Genomic DNA, 6,676 nt, shown 5'->3' with positions numbered 1-6,676 from the left:
TAAGTTAATTTATTATCATCTAAATCCTATCAAAATCTTATTAATCTAAAAAAATAAAATTTGACTATCACAGTGAAATGGTATGATCTAGTATAGACCACAGTAATGTAAAATATCCCTATTTTTATCTTTGGAATTGTTCTAATATTAGTTTATTACAAAATATCTATTAAGTCTAATGTATATGCTCAAAATTCCCTGAATAATTGCTTTATTAAATAACTCTTAAATTATATTTTGGACTCAAAATGAGCATTGAGTTGTTCTTGTGTATTTAGTAGAGACTGGATCAATGAAACACCAATGACTTCCTGACTGATAAACTTAATATTTGCTTTTCAACCTTTGATCTCCTTTAAGCATTGCATTGCACTGTCAAACACCTACTGATGGATAACTGTATTCTAACTTTACTTCAAGATATTATGCTCTCTTGAATATTTTTCTTTTCTACTATTACTCCTCAGGTTCTTTTACTGGTAGCTCCTCCTCTTGTGTATCACCCTGAAGAATTCATTCTCCCCAGTGTCTGCTACTCCAAGTCAAGCATTCTTAACTTGAAGGTTCATAGGCTCAAAGTTGTTCCTAGAATTCAAGGTATCTAGAAACTTGGATAAGAAAAAAAAAAAATATATATATATATATATATATGTATGTTGTATTTTTATTAAGTTATTACTTAAATTTTAAATGTAGGTAAGAAGCCACAATAGTATTACAGTACCTATATCTTGTCACTAACAGAAATTGAGTATGTTGATATCATGTCATAGTTATCATAGATACTCAGTATACCTTTTACACCCATCACTAGTTTAAAGTTATAGTAGTTAGATTTTCCACAGAGCTTGTTATCCAAGTTGTTAGTAAAGATGAAGATGTATGTTCATAACTCAAATGTATTTTATAAATATTTTGGTAATTATATTTTAATAAGTGGTTTTCTTTCAGACCCTATATATTTAATATGGCACATTTAGAAGATTTATCCAAGAAGTTTTCAGAGACTTTTCCATTTTATCAAAGATGCCAATAACATAGAAAAGTGAATTTTTCCTTTGAGAGAAGAGAGAAGGAAACCCCCATCCCCATACTCTTCTATGTTGTTTTATGCTCAGTACCTGATTTAAGAAAAAGACAAGGAAGCGAAATCAAAGGCAGGCAGCCCCGGTGCCAGGCACCAGACCCAAAACCACGCCTGGGTCTGCCTGACCTTAGTCTGATAGTTAAAATTCAACCCATGACTTAGCAACCGATGTTATCCATAGATTCCAGACATTGTATGGAAGGACCCTGTGAAACTCCTCGTTCTGTTCTGTTTCACTCTGATTACTGGCGCATACAGCCCCTGTCACATACCCCCTATTTTGCCCAATCAATCTCGGCCCTGTCATGTAAAATCTTTAGTGTTATGAGCCCTTAAAAGGAACAGAAATTGGGCAACCAACAAGCTCGGATTTTGAGATGCTAGTCCGCTGATGCTTCCAGCTGATTAAAAGCTACTTCCTTCACTATCTCAGTGTCTGTGGGATTTTGTCCATGGCTCCTCCTGCTGCATTTCTTGGTTCCCTGACCGGGAAGCGAGGTGACTGATGGACGGCCAAGGCAGCCCCTTAGGCAGCTTAGGCCTGCCCCGTGGAGCATCCCTGTGGGGGACACCGGCCCACCTGAGCCAGGCAATCCAAAGAGGGCTCCTAGGTAGGCAATTGCCCTGGTGGAACGACTCGCCAGAGCAGCGCGTGGCAGGCCCCCCATGGAGGATCAACGCAGTGGCTAAACACCGGGAAGGAACTGGCACTTGGAGTCTGAACATCTGAAACTTGGTAAGACTAGTCTTTGGAACTTGCCCACTCCATTTGAGTGGAAGCGTGGCCTTATAACCCAGGGCGTGCCTGTATCGGCGCTTTTGTTCTGGTTTTGACCTGACTTGATTTGCTGGATACTTTGGTTTTGGTTTTAACTTGGCTTGAATTTGTTGGTATTCTGATTTTGGTTTGGTATAAACGATAAAAGTGTATGTGGGGCTGGGCACGGTGACTTACGCCTGTAATCCCAGCACTTTGGGAGGACGAGACAGGCGGATCACGAGGTCAGGAGATAGAGACCATCCTGGCTAACACGGTAAAATCCCGTCTCTACTAAAAATACAAAAAATTAGGCGGGTGCAGTGGCAGGTGCCTGTAGTCCCAGCTACAGGGGAGGCTGAGGCAGGAGAACGACATGAACTCGGGAGGCGGAGCTTGCAGTGAGCCTAGATTGCACCACTGCACTCCAGCCTAGGCGACAGAGCGAGACCCCGTCTCAAAAAAAAAAGTGTGTGTGTGTGCCCACTTTACCCGTTCTTTGTTTTGTGGTGAGTGTATGGTGTGAGTGTGGTATTTTGTCTTGAGAAAACATGGGCCAGGCACAAAGTAAGCCCACACCATTGGGAACTATGTTAAAGAATTTCAAGAAAGGATTCAATGGAGACTATGGAGTCACTATGACTCCAGGAAAACTAAGAACTTTGTGTGAAATAGATTGGCCAGAATTAGAGGTAGATTGGCCATCAGAAGGAAGCCTAGATAGGTCTCTTGTTTCAAAGGTATGGTACAAAGTAATTGGCAAGCCAGGACACCCAGATCAATTCCCATATATAGATTTTTGGTTACAGCTAGTTTTAGATCTCCCGCAGTGCTTAAGGGGACAGGCAGCAGCAGTACTAGTAGCAAAGGGAGAGTTAGTTAAGGAAGGTTCTCACTCCACCCGCCAAGGGAAGCCAGCCCCTATAGTTCTGTCTGACCCTGAGCCCGAAGACTTGTGGCAGGAGATGGCACCAATAGTGCCCCCCCCTTACCAAGTGGAGAGGCCCCCTACTCCTAAGCCCACAGCCCCCACACCACCCAGAGTAGATAAGAAAGGAAGTGAAGTTGCAGGAGAAACTCTTCCCTTGGCGGCCTGCTTACGGCCCAAGACTGGAATCCAAATGCTCCTGAGAGAGCAGCAATACACTGGGGTAGGTGAGGATGGACACATGGTGGAAAGGTGTGCTTTTGTATATCACGCTTTCACCTCTGCTGACCTCCTCAATTGGAAAAATAATACTCCATCTTACACTGAAAAGCCTCAAGCTCTAATTGACTTGCTCCAAGCTATTACACAGACTCACAATCATACTTGGGCTGATTGCCACCAGCTACTCATGTACCTCTTTAACACCAATGAAAGGTGAAGGGTGCTCCAGGTGGCAACTAAATGGCTAGAGGAGCACATTCCAGGCGATTACCAAATTCACCAGGAATACATAAGAATTCAGCTGCCAGGAACGGACCCTCGATGGGATCCAAATGAAGTACTAGATATGGAGAGGTTAAGACGATATCGGGAAGCATTAATTGAAGGGCTAAAAGAGGGGCTCAAAAGGCACCAATGTAAATAAAGTTTCTGAAGTCATCCAAGGAAAGGAGGAAAGCCCAGCTCAATTCCATGAAAGACTGTGTGAGGCCTATTGTATGTACACTCCTTTCGATCTGGATAGTCCTGAAAATCAGCATATGATTAACATGGTCCTAGTCAAAGCACGGAAGACATCCGGAGGAAATTGCAAAAACAGGCTGGTTTTGCAGGAATGAATGCCTCGCAGTTACTGGAGACAGCGAATCAAGTATTCGTAAATAGATACACAACAAGCTGCTGAGAAAGCCTTAAGGAGGGTGAACGCCAGGCCAGGCGGAACGCTGATTTGCTGGCTGCAGCAATTAGAGGGATCCCCTGAAAGGCAAGGAAAGGGGAGTTCTGGGAGGAATGCCCAGTCCAACTGCTCACGTCTGCAGTGTAACCAATGTGCCTACTGTAAAGAAATAGGGGCCGGGCGCGGTGGCTCAAGCCTGTAATCCCAGCACTTTGGGAGGCCGAGACGGGCGGATCACGAGGTCAGGAGATCGAGACCATCCTGGCTAACACGGTGAAACCCCGTCTCTACTAAAAAATACAAAAAACAAGCCGGGCGCGGTGACGGGCGCCTGTAGTCCCAGCAACTTGGGAGGCTGAGGCAGGAGAATGGCTTAAACCCAGGAGGCGGAGCTTACAGTGAGCTGAGATCCGGCCACAGCACTCCAGCCTGGGCGGCAGAGCGAGACTCCGTCTCAAAAAAAAAAAAAAAAAAAGAAATAGGACATTGGAAAGACAAGTGTCCTCAACTAAAGGAGAAGCAAGGTGATGCGGAGCAAAAGACTACAGATAAAGATGAAGGGACTTTGTTCAATCTGGCCAAGGGGCTACCAGACTGAAGGGGATATATATATATATATATACACACACACACACACATATATATAAACATATATATATAATATATCCTGATAAATTCTGGGGGAAAGGACATAAAATATCAACAATAAATTATGCAATTATTAGAGGCGGTATGGAAACCCCAAAAAGTGGCAGTCATGCACTGCAGGGGACACCAGCAAGCTTCCACCTCGGTAAGCCAAGGAAACTCCTGAGCTGACACAGAGGCACAAAAGTAGCACCTATTCCTTACTGGACATCAGTCACAGCTCCCCTACTCCCTCAACCACTTGATCTGGTGCCTACCTATTCTAAAGAAGAAAAAGACTTTCTTCAGGCAGAGAGAGGACAAACAATAAAAGAAAGATGGATAAAGTTACCAGATGGGAGAATAGCTGTGCCACAGCTGCTAGGAGCCGCAGTCGTGCTGGCTGTACATGAAACTACCCATTTAGGCCACGAGTCAATTGAAAAGCTGTTAAGCCGGTACTTCTACGTCTCACACTTGCCAGCTCTTGCTAAAACAATGGTACAGTGATGCATTACCTATCAACAGCACAATGCAAAGCAAGGTCCCTCTGTTCCTCCTGGTATACAAGCCTATGGAGCAGCTCCCTTTGAAGATCTTTAAGTGGACTTCACAGTGATGCCCAAATGCGGAGGTAACAAGTACTTACTGGTTCTAGTGTGTACTTACTCTGGATGGGTAGAGGCTTATCCCACAAGAACTGAAAAAGCTCATAAAGTAATCCGTGTGCTTCTTTGGGAGCTCATCTCTAGGTTTGGACTGCCCCTACGGATTGGCTCAGATAATGGGCCGGCATTTGTGGCTGACTTAGTACAGAGGATGGCAAAGGTATTCGGAATCACTTGGAAGCTACATGCCGCCTGCCGACCTCAGAGTTCCGGGAAGGTGGAGTGAATGAATCGGACTATCAAAAATAGTTTAGGGAGAGTATGTCAAGAGACAGAATTAAAATGGATACAGGCCCTTCCTATGATATTGTTTAAAATTAGGTGCACCCCCTCTAAGAAAATGGGATACTCCCCTTACGAAATATTGTATCATAGGCCTCCTCCTATACTGCGAGGACTTCTGGGTACTCCCCAAGAGTTAGGTAAAATTAAATTGCAGCGACAGCTACAGGTCTTGGGGAAAATTACCCAGACAATCTCAACTCGGGTAAATGAGAGGCGCCTGGTCAGCTTATTCTCCCCAGTTCACCCTTTTTCTCCAGGTGACCGTGCGTGGATGGAGTACCGGTGAAAGAGATCAAATGAAGAGATTAAGAGGCAGAAATGAAGTCCACAGGCAAACAGCCGGGTGGCGCCCTGACAGCCCGGCGGCGCCCTGAGCCTAGTTAAAGATCGACCCCGGACCTAACCGATTAAGGTTATCTATAGACTCCAGACATTGTAAGGACAAACGTTGTGAAAGTCTCTGTCCTGCTCTAATTACCAGTGTCTGCCACATATCTTAGTCCTGGGCCCAGTATAAACAATCCTCTATTTTGTCCCAACTTCCTAAGCCCCATATGCCTGCCCGACACAAACATATTAAGAAAAACAGGCCGGGCGCGGTGGCTCAAGCCTGTAATCCCAGCACTTTGGGAGGCCGAGACGGGCGGATCACGAGGTCAGGAGATCGAGACCATCCTGGCTAACACGGTGAAACCCCGTCTCTACTAAAAAATACAAAAAATTTAGCCGGGCGAGGTGGCGAGCGCCTGTAGTCCCAGCTACTCGGGAGGCTGAGGCAGGAGAATGGCGTGAACCGGGAGGCGGAGCTTGCAGTGAGCTGAGATCTGGCCACAGTACTCCAGCCTGGGCGGCAGAGCGAGACTCCGTCTCAAAAAAAAAAAAAAAAAAAAAAAGAAAAAAAAAAGAAAAACAACACCTAGGGAAGCTCCAATAAGGTTACAACCGTTTGTAAAAGCGCAGGAACCGATAAGAAGGCTGCTAAAAGCATAACTTCACATTAACATGTAAACCAATTGTAATGCTGTAGCCTAGAGAAATGCCTTGTTCCTCTGTAACCTGACAAGTCCTGTTTACCTCCAGCTATAAAAAGCAAGCGCACGCATTGTTCCAGGCCCTTTTGTATGTTGTAGAACGGAGGGACCAAGTTCGAACTTGCATTAAAGATCCTTGCCGCTTGGCTTTGACTCTGGACTCTGGTGGTCTTCTTCGGGGAACAAACGGTCTGGGCATAACACCGGAAGGTAGCTCCTTTACGGCCACGGTCGAAAGGACCCCACACCTTAATCCTGACCACTCCCACAGCCGTAAAGGTGGAAGGAATCCCGGCCTGGATTTACTGCAGCTGCATAAAGCCCGCAGCCACTGAAACCTGGGAGACCAAACCAAGCCTGGACAATCCCTGTAAAGTGACCCTGAGGAGGATGAC

Source organism: Trachypithecus francoisi, unplaced genomic scaffold (genome assembly GCF_009764315.1).
Source record: "Trachypithecus francoisi isolate TF-2019V2 unplaced genomic scaffold, Tfra_2.0 Lachesis_group4, whole genome shotgun sequence".
In the NCBI taxonomy this organism is placed as follows: Eukaryota; Metazoa; Chordata; class Mammalia; order Primates; family Cercopithecidae; genus Trachypithecus; species Trachypithecus francoisi.
The sequence above is the reverse complement of the archived record's forward strand: the minus strand, read 5'-3'. Positions refer to the sequence as shown.